The sequence below is a fragment of the Acartia tonsa genome, chromosome 1 (assembly GCF_053477335.1).
Source record: "Acartia tonsa isolate MP-2025a chromosome 1, ASM5347733v1, whole genome shotgun sequence".
NCBI classification, from domain to species: domain Eukaryota; kingdom Metazoa; phylum Arthropoda; class Copepoda; order Calanoida; family Acartiidae; genus Acartia; species Acartia tonsa.
The window spans coordinates 17,067,406-17,093,902 of NC_137260.1; the positions used below are offsets into that span (position 1 = coordinate 17,067,406).

The following is a 26,497-nucleotide window of genomic DNA, read 5'->3' on the forward strand; positions in this document are numbered from 1 at the left end:
TTTAAAAACATTACTAAATAAATAAATTGATTCATTTATTACAAATATAAAAAAGGAAAAAATGTTATTTAATATATTTATATTTACAGCTTATAAACAAAATTACCAAAACTTCCTTTAGCAATTTCTAAACAGTTTTTAAATTTTTGATGTAATGGCATAAAATTTAATAATTTTATAACCTTTTATATTTCATTTACTGTAAAAATTTGATTTCTAGTAATTCTACCCCCCTCCCCCTTTTCCGTATACTCTACCATAGCTCCACCCCCCCCTTACCCCAACAAATACTCTCCCCTGGGTCTTCCCTTCTCCGTTCAAAGAACCCGGATCAAGCTACCGAATTTTTTTGTGCATAATTTTTTGTAAAGATTTATTGTATAATGATTTTTACATTTTTTATTTTGATAAACCCAAAAGATTCAGCCCAAATTCAGTAACTCATTTTAAGATAAGATTATTTATTTTCTTTTAAACGAAAGCTAGCTCTATTCTGAAAAAAATGCGAAAAAATTCTTGGATGGTTGAGGATGCCCGGGGTAAAAAGAGATGGGGGGGGGAGGACAGATGTCGGTCGAATGGTTGTCGGAGCATCAAAGGGGAAAGAGTAGGGGAATTTTCTCAAGGGAGTGGGGGAAAATTCAAGGGGGAGGCCGGCAGAGGTCCTCTTCAGTTTGTTTTTTTCAGGAAGAGGTAGAAGGGGAAAGGGGTGGGGGATTGAGGAGAATATTCTCCTCTTGCTGTACCAGCACTCACTCAAATAAGACAGTCTCGTGGTAACCTCTCTCACGCTCACACAGCTATATACTCCCCGCGACAAGTGCTCATGCCAGCCCATCAGACAACCAGCTGTAGTACTGGGCATACTATATATCATCCAGGCACACACACGCACCACAACTCTCAAGAGAGAGGGAGATGAAAAGTGTGTGTGTGTGATATGAAGAGAGAGAGAGGTTGGTGGTGTGTTGGTCTGTGTGTGTGGTGTGTAGCGCTGTTCTGTTCCTACTCAATATAAATGAATCAACAGCTCATAATTTTCTCCAGTCTTCTCTTGTACACATCATTTCAGGTGATACATTTTTTTACAATTTTTTATTTCTTCGTTACTTGTGTACATACTTGTACTTGTGCCCTAGGCTTATAGTAAATGTGTGTATTGCTATATCCCACTGTACATAGCTTTTAAATCTAAATGTTTTATTAATTTTGACTAATATTATCTTGTTTATTATTTAAATATTTAATAAAAAGAATATTATATAACACTATTTAACTTGATTTTAAATGTTAGTATTTATTTATTTATTATATGTATACATTTACTAAGAGCCAATTTTACTATTAGATTCTCCTGATGTAATTACCTATTTGAATAATTAATAGCTTAGGTCTATAGTTGAAGATATCTTATGCTTATCTGGGTTACTAACAGCCAAAGAGACTATTAATTTAGGATATAATGTAATTATATACAATTATTAATACTTAATGTTATTGCAATTTTTTTTAGTAATTATCATAATGACATTGACTATATACAAAAGTTATTGACAATTCATTTTTTATAGTTTATAAAAATCGGGTAAATTTTAGGTATTTCATAAACAATTATTGTAGTTCAACCCCCCCCCCCCCCCTACTTGCTGAAGTCCTATATTTTTACAAAATATTAAGTATTTATTTTAAACTATTCAATAACTTGAAATAGATATATAACGAATATAATCGGATCTTGTATGATTTATAATTATAATGTAATTTACAACCATTTAATAAGCAAGGATGTTAAGAAATAAGACAACTGACGATATTATAATATATGTTTTATTATTATCCCTTTTGTAGTTTAAAGCATTCATTAGCCTGCTAGTTTGAACCAACCACTCACAAAAAAATTAAAGTTACCAAAGTTTCTAAACTAAAGCATGATAAAATGTTTTAAAAACTTTAGAGTCCAATGTCATCTCTCCTCTAGAAAAAGCTAAAGAAATTAGAATATAAAAAGGAAGAGAAAAGAGATAAAAAGACAGAAATTAGAAAGAAATGACTACTGCATACATACATACCCCCTGCTACTCATCTGCATATAATACTTCTCAAGATATTATTACAGGAGTAATTTTATGCTAATCATCCCAATTATACAGGGACTAGGGGATGCTTTCTCTGAAAAATAAAATGTACTTTTGTGCCTGATGAAACGAATCATTATTTGAAATTATAAAGCATATTTTATATGCATATTGATGTAAATTATTATGCCATAATTGTTTAATACATTCAAAAACAACTGTTTTTTATAGAGAAAAAGTGTAACCAAAAGAGTTTATAAAGTTTTTAAGTAATAAATATTTTTTACATACTTCTGAATTAAAATATATGCAATAAAAATTATATAATTTCCAAAAATTTCACCTTTTGATATTTAGATATAAGTGGAAAATCACTGGAGATTAAATTCTATTTAAAATTAAAACTTTTAATATTAAATATTCCATTTATTAAATATAGGTTATGAAATAAGGATTTATATAATTTACACATTTTTATACATTGAGAGATCTAAAAAAAGTCAAATTTGCCTTTAACTTTTTGGCAATCAAATCACAGTTTGTACAAGGTACTTTAGAATGTTCTTAGTTGATATCAATAACAGCATAATAGCATCTTTTGTGATTTTTTTTACTATTTGAAAATGTCACTGATTTTTATAGATTTAAAATATTAATGTTTAGTAAATTATTTGTGAATATTTGAGATGAATATTGATTATTTACTTTTATATTGAATGAAATTCCCATATGATGATCAATAGTTGTTAAGCCCCCCTCTCAACTCCCCCCCCCCCCCCGTATGTATTCCTCCTAGTGTAACCATCTCTCTCTCTCTCTCTCTCTCTCTCTCTCTCTCTCTCTCTCTCTCTCTCTCTCTCACCCTTCTTATATATGACTAAAATTGTTGAGATATTGATTTTCTCCCTACTACTATACTTCTGCTAACCTAGCAAATCAGGGATTAATGGATAGAACAACGCGGAATATAATAATCTCTTTCCCTATTATAAGTGTAAAATCCTGTCTTTTGTAGCTGGTAAATATTAGGGTGAAGATAGGGTTGTATATTGAATCATTGTACTTTCCCTCCCTGTGTAGATAGTAGAGTAGTTTCTCAAACTTTCTTATAATTCAACAAATAAAATATTTTCTCGTATTCATTCGAATCCGGTGGATAGGAACCGGTTCTCATCCATACGAAAAAAATAACTATTACAGTTTCGCTTTCAAACCGATTAATATCCGGTGGTTAAGAACCAGTTTTCAGCCGTACTGAAAAGTTTAAAACTTATGTATAGCATATCCATTTTTCTACGAATATAAAACCAGTTTTTTAGCTGGTATCTTCAGCATCTCAGGGCTAACAAAACTGTTTCTTTTTTATCTTATAGTTGTAAATTTTATATGCGCGGAAAGCTGTTTATTAATACGATGCGATAAACAACAAATATTGTAACAGCAAAACCAGTTATGCTAAAAAAAGTAACAAGATCAAATCAAGTTTTTGTTACTAAGAAATAAAATGATGTACAATATTGAAAAGAAATTATTATTTGAACTATTGAAAAATGGAGAAAAATGATATATCTTCAATTGAGATATTACATTCCTCAATTAGGAGAAGAAAAAAAGATTTAAAATGAGAATAGTAATATGAAAAATACAAGATTAATTGATAATTCCAGTTTTGTTAGCCACAAGGCAAATCCAGCGGATATTAACTGATTTTGAAGCCATACTTGAAATAGTATTTCTACATTACTATTTAAATTAGTTCTAGAAATCTAAAAAAACAACATTTTCTTAAATGAAACATGAAAAGTTTTGTTAGCCCTTGTGTTTTTGGCAGGCGCTGTAGTAATAATTGGTAAAGGATGTGTTTCTAATCTTTAGAACTAATCTTTTGGCTGGGCTGTTCCTGCTATGGAATATATAAAACTAATGGCTACGATTCTAGCCTCTAGGGGCTGCTATATCACTAATAATAATGATAACTTCGTATGTTCTATTTAGCTAGATCTTAACAGACAGACAAATACTATATATATACCAGGGAATCACAGGATAATGGTTGTTAATTAAAGTTAATATACAACCCTTTCATCCTACCTATATCCAAGGCATAACATCTAACTTGGGAAAGGGATTTTTTTTATTTCAATGTCTTATCATTGTGTCTTTTAGAATAATCATACATACGAATACAAAAACGCCTTGGTTTTAGAATCACAAGGTCAATTTTAACAAATATTTGTAAAGATATCTTTTTGCACGTGTTAGTAAAGTAACCTATTAGAACTAAAGGAAATAATGAAATCGGACCCTGAATTGCCTAGCAATAATATTCTACTTTATAAAGTAGTAAGTATTTTACTTGGATAGTTTTAGGCTATTTTTCTATTTCTCTTACTCCTTCAAATACAAAGCTTCTGAAGCTAGAAGCAAATACACTAGTGTATATATGTATAATCCTATAAAATGGGTTGCTAAACAATAAAACAACAGCAAAAGATGTATATTTATTGTAATATAAAAATAATTAACATCTCAATATGTTGGCAGATATTATCATTAAAACACTTGCTTCTTGCCAATTTCAAGTAAACAAGCTGATATAAAATATATTTTCTATACAGCAGAATAGACTTCTTATACAAAATTGATGTGTATACATATATTTTATATAGACCAGTGTGTTTTATTAATGGATTTCTGTATGCCTGTTCGAGAAAACTGTATGAAACTAAAATTATATCGTTTATTCTAAAAAATATTAGTAAAATATAAGCTTATTTTATTAAAATTCATTTATTTCATGTCTATATTAATGGTAGAATGTCTTATTCTTTTGTTATTAATATAATATATAAAACTAAGAGTACAAAATGATCCTCACAAGTAGACAGAAATGAATTCCAAGTGTCCCACCGTATAAACTGTTCTTATATTCTTTATGGCTCGTCTCTTGTCTGTCTATATTCTCTACAAGAAACAGTACATATATATATATATTTTATGTATATTGTATATCTATAAAAATACTTTTATATGATGATGTAAACTTTAGTATATAGTAGCTTCTATCAGGGCAATCTAAAGCTCATTTTATATGTTTTGTTCTAATTTCTTCCAAATGGTTCAAAATTTTAAAACTCAAACTTTCTGCTATGAAAAAGGATTATTAGTAAGACAAAATGCTACAATTGTTATCAAAAAATGATATAACAAAGTTTCAGTGGATTAACTTATATTGCATCTGGACTAAAGACGAACTTTTTGAATATGAATGCATATTTAAAATATTTTTTGGTTAGGTTAGGTTGAGTAAAAGGTATAAAAGCCCCGCTTGGTAGTCAAGAAATATGTATATTAAATTCCCCGATTTTTTTAAGGACTTACATAGAAACCTACAGACATTAATAATTTGAGTAATATAAATTAAAGTTTCGTAACCAAAAATATGATTAATTAAATATCTTAAAATACATAATATTCTAATAATGATATTTATTTAATAATGATATTTCTAATTTAGATGATGACATCACACCCCTCCGGATTAAAGAAGAAAATTAGTTCTAAACTTATCATAATTATAATTGAGGTTAGTATATTTGAGTTGTATAAGAAACAAGAATGACAACATCCATATAAACGAAGCTCAATAAATCATACAGCCTTAAGAATATTGAATTTCAAATAATGAGTAAAGTTTAAATTTGATTATTAAATGTCATTAAACACAGGAAACTTTTGAATGGTTTAGACTTGATTACAAAAAAGCTTCGCTTACTAAACAGTACCTAATCGTTCTAAGATTCACCAATTTAATAGCATGGTGTTAGGATAACATACGGACTTTTTATGAAGATAATAGAGCTTCTACGCTTTCTAAATTGTACCCAATTGTTTCATTAATCATCTAAAGACCTAAAGTCTGCCCTTTTATTGTACGTAATCATCCTCGTTAAAATAAATAATTTGTTGTACATTATTTGAGTGTATGACTCTGATATGATATTGAATATGTATTATCGATAAAGTTTCATGTGATTAAAGGATTACTGTCTGGTGTTCATGCAATATTGCTTAATATTTTTAAAACAACTAGCGGTCGCACACCTAACATCTAGGGGGCTTTGTGTTTTGAGTAGGGAATGGCAATAGATAGCCCAAAACCATCCCAAGACTTTAATCTTAAAATATAATAGACTGAAACCACATCCTTGGGCATATGGGATGTTTCCCCTAAAATAGTTAACTTGGTTGGTTCAGATTTAAGTATTGAGTTATTTTGAAATTAATTAAAAATAAGCAGGGTGGGAGATTCGTTTTGTGCTTTGGGACAGGTTAGGATATATATGTGGAAGAGTAGCCGCTGAGCACTTTTAGGAAAAGCATTAGATAAAAACAGTCATATTATCGATAGGCAATTAATACAGTCTTAATTTGTTACAATAACAGCACAAAAGTTTGACTGCTAGTTTCATTATTTGAATACTTATTACGTCTCGAGGAAGAGCAAGCATATACATATTGTAATTCCAGTGCGTCAAGTCTTTCTAGTTATAATCAGGGTGGAAGGGGACATTGAGCTGATTATCATATTAGTCCCCAAAGTCTTATAATAACATATCCTCATTCATTGGCTCAAAAACTTGGGGACTTCTATCAAATTTTGATTTGTTGGTTCATTAAATTGAGTGTCCAAACGTTTTAACCACTAACTGTAATCTACAGAAGGGGTAATTTTGTGCATCATCATTGGGGATGTACATCAATTTATCGGCCATTGTCTTATCTCTTATGATCCCTGCTTTCAATATATAATAGCTTTATAATGCAGGGAAATACAATCATATTAAACAAGGACAATAAACGTCCTTTATTTGCATGTAAACATGTATATAAATTGTATTTCAATTATGGATTTGATTTCAACTTAAATGTTAAGCTCATCGAAAAAAGTCATTTATAGTTCCTAAATATATTTAATTCTATAAAAATCAATGATTAAATATCTATTTTTTAATATCATTATCGCTATTCTCTAAAGTACAAACAGTAATCATTATTATTATTCATGTCCACTCATGCATTTATACGTCTGTCACCATTAAAACAGTACATTAGACAATGTACTGTAAGGAAAAAGATAAAGACATACTAAAGGCCAAGTCTAACATAAAAGTAATTAATAGCAAACATTTTTTTTGACAAAGCAACCCCCCCCCCCTTCTTAAAATAAAAATTGGGATGACCTGCCTTTTTTTCATGCCCTCAATAAATACACTACCTCTCGCAAAACCCGGTGCACGCCACTGATAAATTTCTAATCTTTCAACTCGCATTCCCATAAAAATGTCAAAACTTGTTTAAAACCTGTAATACTAGACTTTTTAATAGAGAATGAGTAATTTTATCGTCCATTGTCCCATCCTAATTTGCAAAGGAATGCTCAAGAAAGTAGCAAAATAGATTGCACCACTATACCAATTTATCGAGTAAAGGAATTCAAATAAAATCAAGTTATTTTGGAAGATTTTTAACATAAAATGGAAAAAAGTAAATAGCATCAAATGCCTTAGTTAAATCTAAAATAAATAATTATTTAAGTCAGTATTACAGTTAAAGTTGAAGATTTCTTGCATGAATTGTGTCTCATTTCTAAGGAGTATTGTAATTGTTATCAACAAAAAATATTATAGGGATTTGTTTATAGCGGAAAAGTGTGATGCGAAATAGTTTTTCTTGCAATCTCTGCTGCTTAAAATGTGTAGATTCATGTTGATAATTACACTGTGACAATTGTATTTAATATTATTGCAGTTTTTATTCTTCTCTCGCCACTCGTTGCCAGTATTATAATGTTTTTGTCAGGGCTCGGCAACTAAGAGGATGACAACCACAAAGCCAAAAAAAACACTACATTTTGTAAGATTTGCAAAAGCATTTTTCTTGTATTCATTCGAATCCGGTGGATAGGAACCGGTTGTCATCCATACGAAATATAAAAGTGTTCAATTATAATATTAAAACCAGTTTTTTTAATAAAAAAAACTAGTTTTAATCTCATAATTGTACATTCTATATCCGCGGAAAGCCGTTTGTAATACGATGCGAGAAATAACTATTCTTACATTGAAAAGATCGGTTAAATAAGTTAAATGAGTTTCTACTCTAAATTTTACCATACCTTTATCAAACTAAAATTCTAGTTCTTTGAATCTTTATCTCTGCTTAGAACAATGATAAAGTTTGCTGTATATTCTCTTGTACTATACCTGAGAGAGAGAGAGACATATATTCAAAGATTTAAATCTATTAAAATCATGTAAAGTTTGTGCAAGAATCTTCTAGATTTTAAATTTTTTTTCAAATAAAAGTTAGCTGGAATAACATAATTTTTTTAAAGCACAGGGGTTCTCTAAACTAACCTTCATTATTCCAATGAAATTGCTGTTAATCTTTCCCTGAGGCTGACACTATGCATTCAATAGTGTAGAATAGTTTCTGCTTCTCATCAAACACAACCTTCAAAAACTATAAATACACTGCACTGTTAGAACACTGGTTTTAAAATAAGTCATCTGCTTAAAGTTTTACCTGGCTATCCCTTACTTTAATACTTACTCTTGGATGGGCTCTGTCCCTGCGGGGCAAAACAATACCTAATATAAACTAACGTAACTGTTATAAACTTATAAATAAACAAAAGGAACCCATTTTCCTCTCATTTTTATATATTATAAAAAACAAGAGGGGGAATGGGATTAGGAATTAATAGAAACTTTAAGGATAAGGTCCATACCGATTTCTAGCTCTTGTAGATTAAAACAATTTATATGGTTTTATATTCAAACTATCCAAATTTGATATAGAACATCATGAAATATGTAAAACTTTTAGAAATTTGCTTCCTAATGCTATGAGAAAACAATAAAAATGTGCAAAGTCAGAAATTTTATCTTTACCTTGCAAAAAAATGTTTCAGAAATAGAAATAAAAGATCAGAAAAAATACATTTTTGTTCTCAAACTTCCAAAGACCATTTTATATCTATTATTAGATCTTTTTTGGTGATGTCCGGTCCTATTTGGCATTACTTATCTTTGTACAATTCAAGATAGGGTGTGTTTTTTATTTACAAATTTAATAAACTTATTTTTTGTTTAGGTATCAACAGCTCAACAGCCACAAAAAAGTTTCAAGATATACAACAGCTACCTTTCAGTTAAATTGATCAGCTTCAAAAACCAAACAAAAACCGACGTAATGTAATCTTTGAATCACCATTTACAAAACAGTATGTTAAAAGTGATTCACTTCAGTGACCATTATGACCGTCGAACAGATTCGAACCTCTCTGACCTTTGTGTTGCTTTTGGTGTCTATCGCAGGCCATTATGTACATGCCTCATAAGGCACGCGGTGAATGCCAAAAGAAGCCCAACAAATCTACAATTGTTTTAAAATTTTATCATTTAGTATGTCTCGCATTAACATATATATATTTAAAGAAATTAATTTAAGAAATTTTAATTGGCAGTGTTAAAACATAATTATGAATTTAAAAATTAATCTTCTGTAGATTGAAATTATTTATTAGTTGAAAAGTTTACACACTGCTAGATTGAACCACCCAATCAATATTTATTAGAAATCTTCAAATTAAATTAAAACTTTGGGTACTAGTATAATTTACAGTCCATTTTCCCTTCCATCCCTTAAAATAAGCAATGTAAACAACCAAAACACAAAAATATTTCATAATTAAAATCAATAAAAATCTTAGAATACAAATCTATGTTTGAGAGTATGACGTTTTCTTCTACTGGCATCCCATGAATATTTTATATCCTGAAGAAACTTTTTTTACCAAGTATGACCTTTCTTTTTTTTTAATGCTGACACACGGCAAAAAAATCTTGTCAGTAATAGTATAGTAATTCTCAGCCATACTGAAAAATCATGTAGAGCATTGTATTACAGACAATTTTTCATGAATATTAAAATTATAAATTAATAACATTTTTTTTGTTCCGGGCATTCGGCCCCTCGGGGCTAACAATACTGGTTTCATTTTGATATCCGCGAAAATTGTCTATAATACGATGCGATAGACACTCTAAGTTTAAGTGTTTCCAATTTTTAATGGCTTTCAAGTAAAATCAAGTGCAAAATACAGACTGAAATTAAAACAGAATATTTATTTAATATTATCAATCTCTATGTTGAAATTTAAGCATTGAATAAGGTTTAACAAGAGATGTAGTCATGTATATTGTATATTTATGTATTTTAAACATATAGTTAATCTTAAAAACAATTAGTAGAACTATATTGAAATTTATTATGCCTACAAACTGATAGCTTACCTTTTCTAATCAATTCTTAGTCTAACAAAACATTTTCCTTAGTCTTTTTCAGACTGGCTTAGCTTCCTAAACATGCCTTAGCCTTTATTAATATTCCTTAGCCTCAACCTTACTAAACATTCCTTAGCCTCAGCCTTCCTTAACTTAATATATCCTTAATAAACAGTCCTTAGCTTTCTTAACAATGCCTAACCATTCAAAACATTAAACATTTCCTAAGTTTTCCTAAATATTTATTTAAGCCTGAGCCTTCTTGCCTTTATAAACCTTTCATAGCTTTCTATCCTTACAAAAGTTGTCTTGTAATTCCTAAACATTTGTAGCCTTACTGAAAATTTCTTCAACCTTCCAAATCTTTCTAACTTTCCTTAGCTACTGAAACTTGTTTATCTTCCTTAGAATTGAAAGTATTATTCTACTTATTGTTTTTTAGAATATTTAATCCTGTTTATGTTTAGCTAGAGAGATATATTACACTGTAATGTATCATTTCACAATGCCCACCCTCCCTCACAACCAGGGAAGGAAGGAAGGGGGGGGGGGGGTGTCAAGCCCTCACCACCACCACCCCACTACACAAGTTTAGTGGAGGGGGTCTTATTGTAAATTCTCTTCACTCAAAGTTTGACATGTATAAGCCTTCTGTCTGTCTTTGAGTGGAGATAGAAGCATACTCATGATTCAGGTTATAACAGAAATACAACTAGTCAAACTAACAAATCAAAAAGTGCTTTTATTCAAGACTCAAAAAGCTAGCAAAAGAATACATGAAAAAATAGAAAACTATACTCTTAGTATCAAAAGAGGTATTTAAAGAAGAAAAAAGTTTAGTCACTAAAATTACTCACCCATTTATTTTTAAAAGCGAAGCTTTTCTATAATTAGGGTCGGTCCGTCCGTACGTCCGTAACGGATAGCTTTTTTCGTTAATTTAGGCATGTTAGAATTGTCCTATCGATTTCAAATTTTGCATGGTGATTCCTTTAATAGTTAGGTACGATTTAGAAAGAGTAGCAACTATATAATCATCACCAAAATGTCCGTACGTCCATTTTAAACATGTTGATTTTTTTACTTTTTTAACAACAAATTTTTATGTGATCTAATCATCCGATTGATCTGATTTTTGGTATATTGATTCCTGGAACAACAAAGTATAATGTAATAAGCGAAGCAACTCTATAATCAAGTCCTAGAAATGTAAGTATGTCCATAAACATTATCCTGAATCAAGCAGTTTTTCAACACATTTTACTTACAATTTTGCTTTGATTCTTATACATTTATATTATGATTATTCAGTTCTTACACTATATAAGTGTTAATGTCCGTTTGTCCTACTGTTTAAGTGCTTCGCTTTTATGGATGTTGTCATCCTTGTTTTTATAGTAACAAATAATTATGAGATTTCCAGAAAAGTATTTTTCTTGATATGTCATATGGCTGTAATTATTTAATTGATTATTAGATATTAAATATTACTAAGTTATATCAATTTTGAGCTCAGTTAATTGAAAAGTTTTATTGATAAGGATATTGTACATAAAATTTTACTAAATTATTAAATAAAACCTCGGAAACCAGTTTAAATTTAATTGTTTTTTTGCCATATCTTAAAGATGAAAATTTATTGAAATAAATCTATTAATTTTAAATAAAAATTTTTTTCTCTACCATTGACCCCTTTCTATAGTGCAAAAAGATGGTAATAAATTTGTTCTATATAATAATCATTTGCTGTCTTTGTATACAAACTTGTTTTGTATTAATTTTAAAACATCTATCTTTGCCCCCATTAAAACATTTTTAAAAGTTTCAATGTACTCAAATAGATGAGAGAGAGAGAAAGGAAGAGAAAAATTGTCAAACTATCAACAAAAGTTCCTAAATAATAAAAGGAAAGAGAAGATATAGTAAACCCTGTTAAATTGGATGTATTTTGTTGACTTACATATTTTTAGGGCTCGACAGACGCTCGTCAGCCGCAACTAAGCTTTAAATTAAAAACCTTTAGAAAACTTATTAAATTACTTTTGTAAAGCGGAATGGTCATATTTGGGTAAAGTTAAGTCTTTCAGCTGATTTTAAAAGTGTAAAAGATTTATTTCCCAAAGACTTACAGGCGTCTAACGAGCTGCTGCCGAGCCCTGTATATGTTAAAATCGACTATTAGGCTTTTTTTAAAGTAGCCATGCAATAATTCTCATATATACACAATGTCATTGTCGATATAATACACCTATATAAATAGTTTAACTGGGAAGAAATGAAAGAGAGAGAGAGAGAGAGAGTATGAAATTTGTCAAACCATCAATTTTAGACAAGTTCTAATATGATGGGTGGGGAATATTCCTTATAATGTAATTGGACCTTATATACCCTCTCCTTCCTCCCTCTTTCTTCCTTCATATTGATCATTATGATCTAATAGGTTAGGTTAAGTACAGTTCAGGGGTAATGGCCTTACAGGGATTTTGAACAGCTTATTGGAAAATCGTTCGCTAATTAAGTAGAGAGTGGATCTAGCTTATACAAACAACAAAATTAATTCGGGAAAAGTTGCGAAAACGTATTTTCAGCTGTCGTAGGGGGAGGGGGGCAACACGTAGTAATATTGACGACCTTTACATCTGCCCTCCAAATATTATTTTAGATTTATTTGGCTTGTTGGTTATAGCTTATTCTTGGGGGCGGGGGGGGGGGGGGATATAGTTGTGCTGTACTTGCTGATATAGGGATTATATTGATTCTCGCTGTACCCACACAAATTTTAGAAATCAATGATTAATGTACTTTTTTCGGTAAAGTATGGCCATATTGGTCCAGCGGATAGCGAGATATAGACATACAGATTGATTTTTTTTATAGTTCGTGATGTTTGAAAGTAATACGTTGTGTGAATCTGAAAAAAAAGATACATGGCCCCATAAAATTAACCCCCTCAAAATGTCATTTAAATATAAGGTCCTAGGACAAACGCAGGAGTCCCAAACGTCGGGGTGGAAACTTAACCAAACCTAGCCTATTTTAAACTATCTTAAAGGTTTTTAAATGCCTAACCCCTGCGAGGGGCTTATTTGTATATTCATATCTTAACCTACCCTAACCTGCATAAAAATACTTAATTAAATTGATTTTTTAATACTCCTGCGTTTGTCCACTATGACGTTTGGGACTCCTTCGCTTGTCGGATGTACTGGAACCAAAAAAAAATGTGAGAGGTAACACCTTTGAGCTAGGGCCTTATATTAATAATGTACAAAATTAATAACTATTTCTAAATAAATGTTAATTAAAAATTATTATTTAATTATAACCATATGTTGTCATCATCAATAGAAATCGGAATAATTATAAATATTTAGATAAAAATATATTTTTTTAACATATTTTTTCTTTGGAACAACGCTCGTTTTCTACATTTTGGATGAAAAATTTACTTTATGATGATTCCAATAGAGATTAGGTAAAGTGATGTTGTATTAAGAGTCTAAACACGTTCTTACAATATATGTGCTGTAAATATTTGTATAGGATCCAGTCAGTGGCGTACTTTAGAAAGTATAGGAGGGTGTAAATACACCTCGCTTCCTCTTTTTTATCCCCTTATGGTTTCACACACTTCAATTCAATATTAAACGCTCAATATCTTGAATGTTGTCATCCAGCTACGTCATAGGAAACGGGGGTGAAAAGTGATGTTAACCCCCTCGAAAACAGTAAAAGTGTCGAACTATGACGTCAGAAAAAATTAACAATTAACCAATAAGAAGCTAGTATTCACTGTGGTAAAATATATAGCGGTCTCTCATTGGTTAATTGTTAATTTTTTCTGACGTCATAGTTCGACACTTTTACTGTTTTCACCCCCTCTCCTACCAAAAAAAAAGCTTGCAGTTATTGTTGGTATCTGTGTTTATTTCTTCAAATTAAATGATATAAGAGTCCATTTTTTGTATAAGGTTAGCCCAGGTCAATAGTTTCAAGCTTGTTTAAAATGGAAAAAGTATGTTAAATGATAAAATTCTACAATCTACATGTATGAACGCAAGCTACAATACAATTTATGTGTGTCCGTATGTCCGTCCGTAATATTTAAAAGCAAGAAAAATAATATACTGCATCTTTAACGCTAATATTTGATTTTATAAATTCATATAAATTGTATAGCGTTCTTTTGTTTCTTGTTTCGTCCTTGGTTAATAGAACTTAAATATAACTGCACTTGTATTATTATTTAGTAGTTGACATTATTATGTAAATTACAATATTCAGTTAAAGGTCATTACAGTATTGATTTTTATACATGCGTACCAGCTATATAAGTGTTCTCTTTTTTTCACTATATTACTTACAAACGTTTACCTGTTTTTTTTTTCTCTATTAGAATATTGATGTGAGGTATTTTTTTGAATATTTATTTGTGCCGTTTTTGCACTATAACTGCTTTTTCGATTTTACTTAATTTTCAAGTAATCATAGCTGACATTTTATCGAAATATCATTATTTACTATTTACTGAGGCCTCTAGGGACACTTGAGATTAAGGGTAAGGGGATCGACCCTCCAATTTCAAATTAGTTTTAGAATAAAACTGGGGGTAGGTTCTTTTTAAGGGGATAAATTCTTTTAGGAGGGTAGAGATACCCTCGCCCAAATTAATTATAAATATAAACATTCCCTGGACGCTTCACTGTAAAGGAGAACAATCTCGATGGGATAACGATACCAAATTATGAAGATGATTAAAGTCCCTCAACAGATTATGACGTTATACGATAGAATAGCCAATGAGAGGCCAGTATACACTGTAATTGACAAATGGTAAAATTTATGCTGGATTCTCATTGGTTATTTTATCGTATGACGTCATAATCTGTTGAGGGACTTTAATCATCTTCCCAAATTATGTACGTTATCATCCTTGTTTAAAATTATAATCCGATGTTATTTACTATCTACATATATTGATTTTACAACTTAATATAACCAGGGAGGGAGGGGACAATGGGCTGTTTATTTAACTAGTACCCAAAGTTTTATAACAACGTTTTTTTATTCGTTGGCTTAACAACTTTGGGGACTTCAAAACGTTTCAACCACTAATTTTAATCTACAGAAGGGGTTATTTTGTATAGCATCATTGGGGATCTATATCAATTTATCTGCTATTGTCTTATCCCTTATGCTTGGAGATCTCTCTCCCGTAGTTTGGGAAAGATTAGTAAATAGTTTGTTCGCTAAAATCAATATTTTAATATCTCTAATATTAATGGATATATGATATAGGTGGATATATTGATAGGGCAAAATTTGTCATCAATTTAGATTGCTAATGTGGACATCATTTATTGTTCTAGTAGGAGGGAAGGAGCGGATTGGAGTTATTTTAGCCAGCTGTGATTATTACTTTATAAGAGTACATGAAAATCTGGTGCAATATCCAAGTAATAATATATCGATTAAAATATTTAAAACTAATTAAAGAGATTTCGTGTAATTTTGAATTTGACAAAACATTTGATGTAAAAGTAAAGTTAAATAAAATTGTATTTTTGACGCGTAGGATATATATAAGTTTACTTTTCCCTCAAAGACAAACTGAATAAACTATTTCTCTTTCTAGCAACTGCATCTCTAGTTTTTAGGGCTTTTTTAGGGCTAAGGGAAGAGAGAAGGCAGAAAAAAGCCTAAAACCATCAAAACCATAGATAAACTGGCCTAAAATCATATAAAGGCATATCTAAAGCTTTACCACATAGGAAAAGTAAAACTTTATCGGTTCAATAGTTAAAAAATTCTTAACGGACAATAAAAAAACCTTATTTCTTTGATGATTTGTACGTTTCAATACGATTAAATATATGTGTGTGCGTGCATACGTTTGTTATTACTATTAAAACTACGCATCTTTGATTGTTTTCTCTCTTGTTTTAATTGAATGTTATTCTATTTGAATGAAATATAAATTTAAGATATATATTTTTTTATTTTCAACTAAAAAACAAGTTTTTTTTTGTAGATTTACGGCATGTTCGTCCGTACTAAATATATCCATTTCATATCTTACAGTAGGATTACTGTGACAAGTAGGTATGTTTTGAAAGTGCAACAAACTTTAAGATAATCGACTTAATGTATTTGACCTATCAAAATAGAATGTCTAAAATTAAATAATTGGACCAATAGGAGCACAGCGTAGGAACAATCCGACCACATGATTGGTTAAAATGTGTACACATTTTTAAAGATAAAGCTCTGCTTGGACATTTATATTGTCAAAAACTTTGTCGCTCATATTATGGAATCTTATCCATCTGGGGAAAATAATCTAATATTTAACCGGAAGAATTCTTGGAAGGTGGGTCTTACCTACCAAAAAAGATTGACAAACCTTCCATATGGGGTTAATAAGGCAAACCATAGCTGTCCAGCTGTTAGCGAGATCTTAAGCTACAGCCACACACATATAAACAGCCTGTTACTTTTATATAATAATGTTTTAGATAATACAGCTGTGTCGTCAGTTGCACTTATATACAGAGAGTACATAAATTTACAAAATGTCAATAAAATGACGCAGTACTTTACTTAACAAAATATAACAATAGAACGCTTAAGTCTCGAAGAAAAATATATACTTTTAGTTTTTTTAAGAGGCTAGGGTATGCATTTTTTCTTATCTAATAAATGTTATCAATTTCATGGAGTTTCAAAGGAGGGGAGGGGGGGGGGGTAAATGGGTAATACCTCCAAAAATATACTAGATCCCCATCCCATCAAATAACAAATTTACACCAAAAAGTAAGAGGTGCCATAAGGACACCCTAAAATATATATTTAACGCGTTTTAGTAACACCCCTCTCCCAACAAACAAAAAAAGTCTTAGGATTGATCTAGTCTTTATTTTGTATTTAGCCTCTGTTGAGAAAATGATCCATAGATTTTGTTTGAGATCTGATTAAACTGGCGGATTTTTCTTAGCAAGAATTTATCATTTTTATTCTTGACTAAACTCTAAAATATAGAGCAAGTGTTTGAAGGAGTAAAATACATGAAATATATAGAAACTGATAGTTACCTTGAAATAGTAAGTGTTACATTAACCCCGTCCCAACCCCCTGCTATTTAAAACAAGGATGACAACATCCATAATAGCGAAGCTCTGAAACGGTATGACAACCGAACATTAAATCTTGTCAAGTGTCAGCACTAAATATACAAAATATGAATATGTAAGTTTTGACAAAATTATACGTAAATTTGCTGCAAAACTTCTTAAATACAGAATTCTGTTTAAGGACATACTGACATTTTTAGGACTTGAGATGTTTCGCTCAAAATATTGTACCTTATTGTAATTGAAATCAGTCTTCCAAAAATCATATCATTCGGATTATTTTATCACATAAAGAATTGTTGTTAAAAAAGTAAAAAAAATCAACATGTTTAAAATGGTCGTACGGACATTCTGGTAAAGTTGCTACGCTTTCTTAATCGTACCTAACTACTACAGAAATCATCATGCAAAGTTTGAAATCGATAGGACAATTCTAACATGCCTAAAATAACGAAAAAAGCTGTCCGTTACGGACTGACGGACGGACCGACCCGAATTATAGAAAAGCTTCGCTTTAAAAAAATCATATACATTCAACGCTATCTAAAGGGAAAATAAGTTTTTTTTTTAAATATAATAAGCTAAAAAATTTTGAAGGGAGGATTTTTTATTCCAGAGGGGATTTATTTTTCGAAGGGCTGATAATGATATACCCTCTCCCAAAAATAGAACTTTCAGGAATAAGCACAAAATCTAACCTAACCTATAAATAAAAACTTTTGCAAGAATTTGGATTGAACAGTGGGAGTGGTGGCTATATTTGTGACTCACTAACGGTAAAAAAAATAAATACCGAGAAATTTGAAAATATCTTGTGATTTATTACTACAAATTGGTAGATCCGTAAATTTAACACATTTATACGTGTACATACATTGTACAATATGAAGCAAAATTAAGCATGCTATAAAACACTGTTCATGATGTCAATTTGTCTGTCTATCTGTTGAGAAAGATCTCTGAAATGTTTAGATATTAATTGCTATTAATCTCTAAAAATCAGCAGATTTTCAGACATTAAATATTCAAAATGAATATTTACTAAAATTTTGGACAGTAACCCCTTGAAAAAAAAATAGGAATGGGGGTATTTTCCGTTCAAAATGTGCCTGTAGTCAAAGCAACACTGAAACTACTATTGCCAGGAATACCTATCAACGAACATGCATGGTGATTGGACAAAACATTATATAAAGGGTAGCCAAAGTTCTTACAGATGATTTAGACCTTTTAATGGATTAATAAGTAAAGAGACGAACCCCAATCTGTCCTACTTTGAGAAAGACGATTCCAGTGAATATACGTTTAGTGAAGGGGGGAAGAAAATATCTTCCCTTTTCTCCCATCTCTTTTGAAGAGATTTTCTTCCCCCCTTCCCTTTTTCTTTGCCGAAACGTATATGACGTCACTGGAATCGTCTTTCTCAAAGTAGGACAGATTGGGGTTCGTCAGTAAAGAATGCAGCGTTACAGACATACAGAAAGACAGACAGACAAAAGTGTTCCGGAGAAAAGCAGTATAGAAAAGTTGAATAAAAATTGTTGATATTTGGATACATTACAAATTTATATAGAAAACGCTAAAAGCAAAAAAAGGATATTAATTTATAAACTTTCTGCGTGAAGAAGTATTTTTAAAAAGCATTATATACAAATAAAAAGATAGACAGAGAGAAAGAGAAATATTGAATGCGGGAATCTAATGTCTATATACATACATAGAACAAGAAGTGAATTATTTTGATGCAGTGATCAATTTTCTGTAGAAAAAATGTTAATATTTAAACTGTACTGCAAAAGAGCAGCTCTAAATAATTCCTGTAAGTAGAGCTCGGCAGCCGAGACTAAACCTAAAATTTAAACTCGTTTGGAAGCTTCGAAGAATTTTTAAAAGAGGAATTGTCAAATTTGGGTCAGGTTTAGACTTTCAGCTAATTTTTATAATTGTAAAAGGTTTTCACTAAGGCTTACAGACGGCTGACGCGCGGCTGCCGAGCCTAGCTTGTAAAAGAGGGAGAGAGGGAGCAGCTAGCTAAATAACTCTTCAATTTTGCTGCACTTTAACGGAAAGGGATAGATGTACAGAAGAAAAATCAACAAAATCTAATTATGTTCGATGGAAACAAAGTGCTGTGATAATGAAAAAAAGAACAATCAACTGTAATACGTCTTGAATGTAAAAACATAAAAAGCCCATAAACATATTTGTAAGTATCTCAAAGAGTGTATTTAATTTAACTTTAGGAAAGAGAAAAAATTTTAATTTAAAATTTGTTTTGGAGGGGGAATTCTGATAATGATGTACTAATCAGTTTAGTTTTTTTTTAAATTTCACAATCTACTTTTTATTTATGATATGGTTCTCTTACTGGAATATTAACACCTATAGCTGATGCAGTTTAGATATTCAAGAACACGCATTTACACACCTAAACACACACATACATACACATAAACACACACACACACACAAGAAGATTTTACAAAGGTAAATCATGAATATTTTATAAAATTGCGCTAGGCTACTCTGGATTGGAACAGAGGTGGGTTCTTAAAAAATGATAAAATTTAGTTCAAAGTTTTTATTCTCGTGGGTTTAAAAAAATTGTTTTTTTCAATAATTACTTGACAGAATTGAAAAAGTAAGGTGTCAAATTAAAGATCTTACTATTTTTGTTCATAATGGCCATTTTCTTTCTTTTTTTTGTTGCATTTTAGTACCTTAAAATCGACTTAATTTTTTTAAAAAAACTTAAATTACTTTAAAAATAAGAGGTCTACAAAAAAAACCGATTGCATATCTGAATTCTATGAAAAATTTTACATCTACTACTTACTAAAAGAACCGGCTAGCTATCTTAAATAAAAAGTGAAAAAGTTGATACACCTTCTTTGTAAGGTTTTTTAAGAACCCACCTCAGTTATCATCAGGAAAAAGATATAAATAAGTTCTAGTCCCTTTTTTTTATACAAGACTTATTTAAAAGTAACAGTAATATTTATTTGTTTGACCTTACCAATTATAGAGGTTAACCCCCACCCCATATCTTTCAATAGTCTTTAGAGATATTATTATCTGCTTTAATAATTAAAGTAAAAGAATAGAGGGGGCATGTGCTATATATATAACTCTGCTCACAGGGTGGGGAGGGGACCCTGTCCCGGTTTTATAATGAGTTTATGAAATCAGTTAATAACTACGGACAAAAAGACATAAAAGGCAATTTTCTAGCAGATGAAAAGGGTCTCCACCAATTGGGTCAGTTAGTTGTTTGGATTATACATCTATACTTACACATTTATTCTTTTTATTTAGAATACCAGTCCCTTTTCTTGATTAGACAATACTTGTATTTGGATTGTCCAATTTTCTTTTACATTTTATTGTATTTTCATACATCTATAATCCTTATAATAAAGTAACAGGGTGTTTGTCTGTCTGACAGTTTGTACCAAGATCCTCCCAAGAGAAATCGCCCATGGAAAAAATTAATCCCCAATTTGTTTTTAACTTTTAAAAACTAATATCGTAGATGGAGGGAAGGGTGATTAACCCCTCCCCTCCCCCGAAAAAAATCACCTCGAAAAAAAATTGAAAACTTTTTCTTAAATTAATTTGATAAATCTAAATTAAAATTGGGTTATCGAATTCAACTCCCCCTTCTAAAGTGCCCCTAGAGGGGTTTAGCCGCTAGTAGTATATAAAGAGACAGTAATTTATGCACTGATGCGCACCAAATGGAACCTATGTGTGACTTAAGTCAAAAGATGGCAAAAAAGTTTTTTAAGTTTAGAGATTATGAAGTTATTGGAACTTATTTAACTAAATAAATTCATGAGATAAATTTGTATATAAATATCAAAATTTTCTCTCTGTCCCTCCTTGATTACTGACTGGTCTGGTGGTCATTCTTTAATTCCTACCTGGACCCTCTTTTGTCCTTAGCTGAGTTGGGTTTTTAAAAGACCTGCTATTGCCAGCCACCGATAATAGCTGTCGCAGATTTGGCTTGCCAATAGATCACCACCAGGTGGTCATAGCGACTGCAGTGAGCGAAATAAGTTTTTTAAGATCCCACCTCTGGTTCCTCCCGCGTCCCTGGTCCATACCTGAGCCCTCCCTTGTTCCTGCATGATCCCTCTATGGTTCTCCCTGATCCCTGGCCTTCACGAATACTTTAAGATAGTTTGACTCCCTGCAGATTTTCTTAGAACCAAAAGTTGGGGCGCAACTACAAATCAGCTTAAATCTGCATTTTGACTTATATTTTCGGCGGTTTCTCTCAAAAAGAAACATGCTCCTTACCCCTCCCCACGCGTAAAAATGAAATAAATTGTAAATTTGTTTATTTCCTACCAACTTTATGACAGGTTAAGTTAGTTCATATTGGGTACTTGGTAGCCCCACAGGATAAGACTAATGCCAAGTGCCCCCCTCAGGGGTTTTTTAACAACTAATAACAACCATAATTAAGGAGCAATCTTATTATTAAAAAAAAAGAAGACCATCATTGACTATTGAAACCTTCACCATAATCTACAAGAGCGAGAAAGACCGACGGACAGACCTAGTAAGTTTTAAATCAGTTGCTCATTCGTCATAAGAATCTAATAAAAAAGCTGTCTGTATGTAATTATTAGAAAAAAAGCCATACATCACTTTCATCTTTACATCACATCTTTATAATAAAGTAACAAGATGTCTGCCTGTCTGTCAGTATAAAAGGATCCTAATAACAGCCGAACTGATAAGGTTCTCCTTTATAGTGTAGCTTTTCATAGGTCCTGGGAAGGGTTATAGCTACTTTGGAGGAGGGCACTACCACTTTTCCTAGAAAAAAATAGCTAACCCCACATAGCGGCCAAAAAAAAGTCTTTTTGGTAAACAGCTGATCTTTATTTATATAAAAAAAAACATTTTACGTTCCGATAGAGGCCTCTAGGGGCGTAGCAGATAGACAAATAGATATATAGAATAAGATCAGCTAAATAAAATGTTAAAATTACAAAATCCAGTTTTTTCATCGCCTATTTCTAGTTTACTGAAAGTAGTTAATCTAACATTTTTAGCATCAAAGTTCATGAAAATTGAACATTTTCTTAAAATTTTGAATTAATGAAATTTAACAATGTGTAAATATAATAATTTCTCTTCTTTTTTCACTTCTTTTTTCTCTCTTCTTCCCTTCTTTCTTTCCTCTTTCCCTCTCTCTTTCTTTTCTCTTTCCATCTCTCTTATTTAAAGATATAATTAGGTTTAGCTTTTCTCTTTGTAATAAATTTAAAACTTTAACATGATAAAATACATAAAATATGCTTCTTTATCAGATTAACACATTGTCAATCTAATATTTTTTGCTTGCAGTAGATTAATAGCAACAATTAATGTAAAAGTATAGATGTATAACACAGGTAATTACCTGGCCAAGTTGATGGAGACCTTTCTCGTCTGCTATAAATTGCTTTCTGCTTTTTTGTAGCAACTTGGCTGTGTTTATATTTCCTACGCAATTGGCAGATATTCATAGATAGAAAGTCGACACAAGGTTCCCAACCAATAAACATAAAGTTATTTATCCCCTTCTCCCTCTATTCTTTCAGTTTATTAAAGTAACAATTTATAAAGTCAGGTTTTCTGTCTACCGAGAAACGGGAAGGTGTTGGGTTTGAGTGTTGTGCATCATACTGAAGACAATAAAAATGGTATACTCTGCTGCTTTGTCAGGCAAATGACATTAAGTTGAATGCATTGTCCCTGCAACAAGTGCAAGTGTACCAAAACCAATAGAAAAAAAGTAAACAAATCAATATTTTCACCTATTTTACGCCTTTATAGCGGTGCTTGACTATAATCCTTATAATAAAGTAAAATGATGTTTGTCTGTGTGTCTGTGTGTTTGTACCAAAGGATCTCACTAACCGATCGGGTAGCTTCTCATAGGTCCCGGGAAGGTTTAAACTATTTTGGGGATGGTACCACGACCCACCCAAGAGAAATCGCCACTAGAAAAAAATTCCCTCGCCAAATTTATTTTTTTATTTTTTAACTAAAAATAAAAAAGGGGGACACCCCCCCCCCGAAAAAAAAAAAAATTACTAAATTTACTTCCCCCCCCCCCATTTTTTTTTCCTTTTTCTATTTAAATCTAAAATAATAAATTGGGTTATCAGATTTGACTCTCCACTCCTCAAGTGTGCCTAGAGGCCTCTAGGGGCGAAACCGCTAGTAAATGTATAAAGTAGTAAATAGTAATGATGTTAATCATTTCTTGTCCGGAATTTTAACTTTTTTCTATTGTTAGCTACAATTTAATAAGATAACTTAAATATTATTAAACATAAAATACATTTTTAGGTACCTTTATCTGATAAAATAAATACTTTATGATTTACTCTCTTCTTAAAAATGTTTTTAAAAATATGGAACAATGGAAAGTAGATTAGATAGAGAGATAGATAGATAGATAGATAGATAGATAGATAAATAGATAGATAGATAGATAGATAGATAGATAGATAGATAGATAGATAGATAGATAGATAGATAGATAGATAGATAGATAGATAGATAGATAGATAGATAGATAGATAGATAGATAGATAGATAGATAGATAGATAGATAGATAGATAGATAGATAGATAGATAGATAGATAGATAGATAGATAGATAGATAGATAGATAGATAGATAGATAGATAGATAGATAGATAGATAGATAGATAGATAGATAGATAGGTATAAGGTGTGTTATTGATTGTTGAATATTAGAATGTTGTGACTGGTTCTGACAGGTACATTTAGTACTACTACAATGCATAGTTTCAAGAGAGAGGGTTTTATCTAGAATCACAATAGGATTAACTACTGCAAATAAATGTTAATGTTCTGTTATAATTATATATTTAAGACTCTTAGAAACCGTATGAATATGAGTAACACCTCTAGACTAAGTTTTTAGAAGCTAGTAGAAAAATTATTGGATTCTTTGGAAATTATTGCCTAGTTTTTGTTTCTTTTATAGAGTATATAATCATTTTACTTGTCTTTTAAAAGTATTTTATTTAGTAACATTGTGTTAACTACTTCTTTTTTCACTTCCTAAAAATCTGGTGTAAACTTCTATATAGAAGAGAAAAAACAGATTCAAACACTCACTCTCTTAAACCATGCAAATTATATACTGGTTGCTTAGTGGTTTAGGAATGTTCACAGAAAAAAATAGAGACGGACTGAGGGCCATATTCCACTTTAAGGTAGCTTCTCTACTAGGAAAAAAGTTTTTACCCTGTATTAATTAAATGTGTGGGAATTAATCTTCAAACTGAAATTATTAACTATTATATCATCAGCGAAGCATCTCCAAAATTTGCAGGTCTAAAGAAACATCATGCTATTCCTATATAATCTAAAATTAATCATTTTACGAGATGATTGCTTCCTATAGTGTTACTGTATATAGAGGATAAAATAATTGGACAGTAGAAGATATAAATATGGATGTCAAAATCCGTAAGTAGCGAAATCCCCCCAAAAAAGTGTTATTATATGGAGGATAAAATGTATCATGACTGACAGGCTGACGGAACAAGTAAGTTATAAACTGGATGCTTTTTGGTAAGGGGTATCTTCACACACACAAAGAACAGCAGACTATCCTAAATAGCGGCACAAAAAATCTCATTTCCCCCATAGCGTTACAAACGGACGGAAAGACAAAAAGAGTATTATAGAGTAACTCCGCTGCTAAAACTAATACAAAATTCTAGGAGGTAACCCAAATTTGTCTGCGAAGCTACTTTACAACTCACTTTGAATGACTGACCGCCCGTGATCCAAGAAAATGTGTACAACTTCTTCAACTTTAACCCTTACAGATCGGGGGGGGGGGGCTCCAAGAGCCCCCCCCCTCTAGTTTTTTCAATCTCATTTTTTTTGTAGGTAAGATGGAGTGCTGTGACTTCATGACTTTTTAAGTTTAGTAATTATACGTCGGCAAGAGTTGATTTTATTAGGATATCTGGTCTGTGTCGGTCGTGGTGTCCGGTCAAAGTCGGTTGGGTAGCACCAAAATTAGAAAAAAATTCTAAAAAAATCTTAATTTCTACATTATGACTTTTGTGTATAAGGAGAAACCTAAAATTTTTTTGGTGAATACTTAGATATCAATGACCTTCTGAGAAAAAATGTGTTATGACCGTTTGACCGCTCCCTGACCGACTTTATGACCGATTTTTGTCCGGCTTTTACTACAGACATATATCATGAATATCGTGGCTTCTATTACAGCTAGAGTCCTAAATTTTTTTTTGGTAAATCCTTGAGCAACATCAAACAGATAAAAATATTAATCGGCGCCGCCAACCGCCGTTTTACCGCCGTAACCGCCGAAAATGGCGGTTTCCGTTATTTGCCGTTTTTTGGCGATGATCAGAAAAAGTAATTTTTTTGTTATGAAAAATAAAAGTTCGTCCTAAAATTTGGTCATCCTAGCTGCAAAATTGGCCGCTCTACAGCTGTTTTAAAATTTAGCGGCTGGCCGCTAAAAAGCGGCTAAGGAGCGGCCTGGCTGCTATGACTAGAAAAAGTAATTTTCTCTAAAAATACACATGAACCACCAGAAAAAAATTTTACGTCTTTATCTGTAACAGGAGCCGAGATAGAGGGGGGGGCTCTTGGAGCCCCCCCCCCCCCCCCCCCCGATCTATTAAGGTGGGAATTGGGGCCCGAGCTGTAAGGGTTAAAAAAGAAACTTGCAATATTTTCAAAGATTCTATAATATAACTTTTTCATTAAATTTAAACAATGGTGTTAAAATATGGGTAGTAGTACAAATTAAATTTCATCAAACTTAAATCAAGTTACTTAAATTTAGAAATCGGTTTCAAAGTAAAAGAGCCACACACCCCTTCTTTTAAGGTGAATGTTAAAAAATATTCATCAA

At 31.2% G+C, this 26,497-nt stretch overlaps 1 long non-coding RNA gene across 1 annotated transcript; it reads left to right on the plus strand.

Annotated features, from left to right (window-relative positions):
• Positions 1–767: 767 nt before the first annotated feature.
• Positions 768–10,040, plus strand: LOC145332466 (uncharacterized). The gene is made up of 3 exons (XR_013884186.1): positions 768–1,072; positions 5,593–5,661; positions 9,234–10,040. It is a non-coding gene; the product is annotated as an uncharacterized LOC145332466 (long non-coding RNA).
• Positions 10,041–26,497: the final 16,457 nt, after the last annotated feature.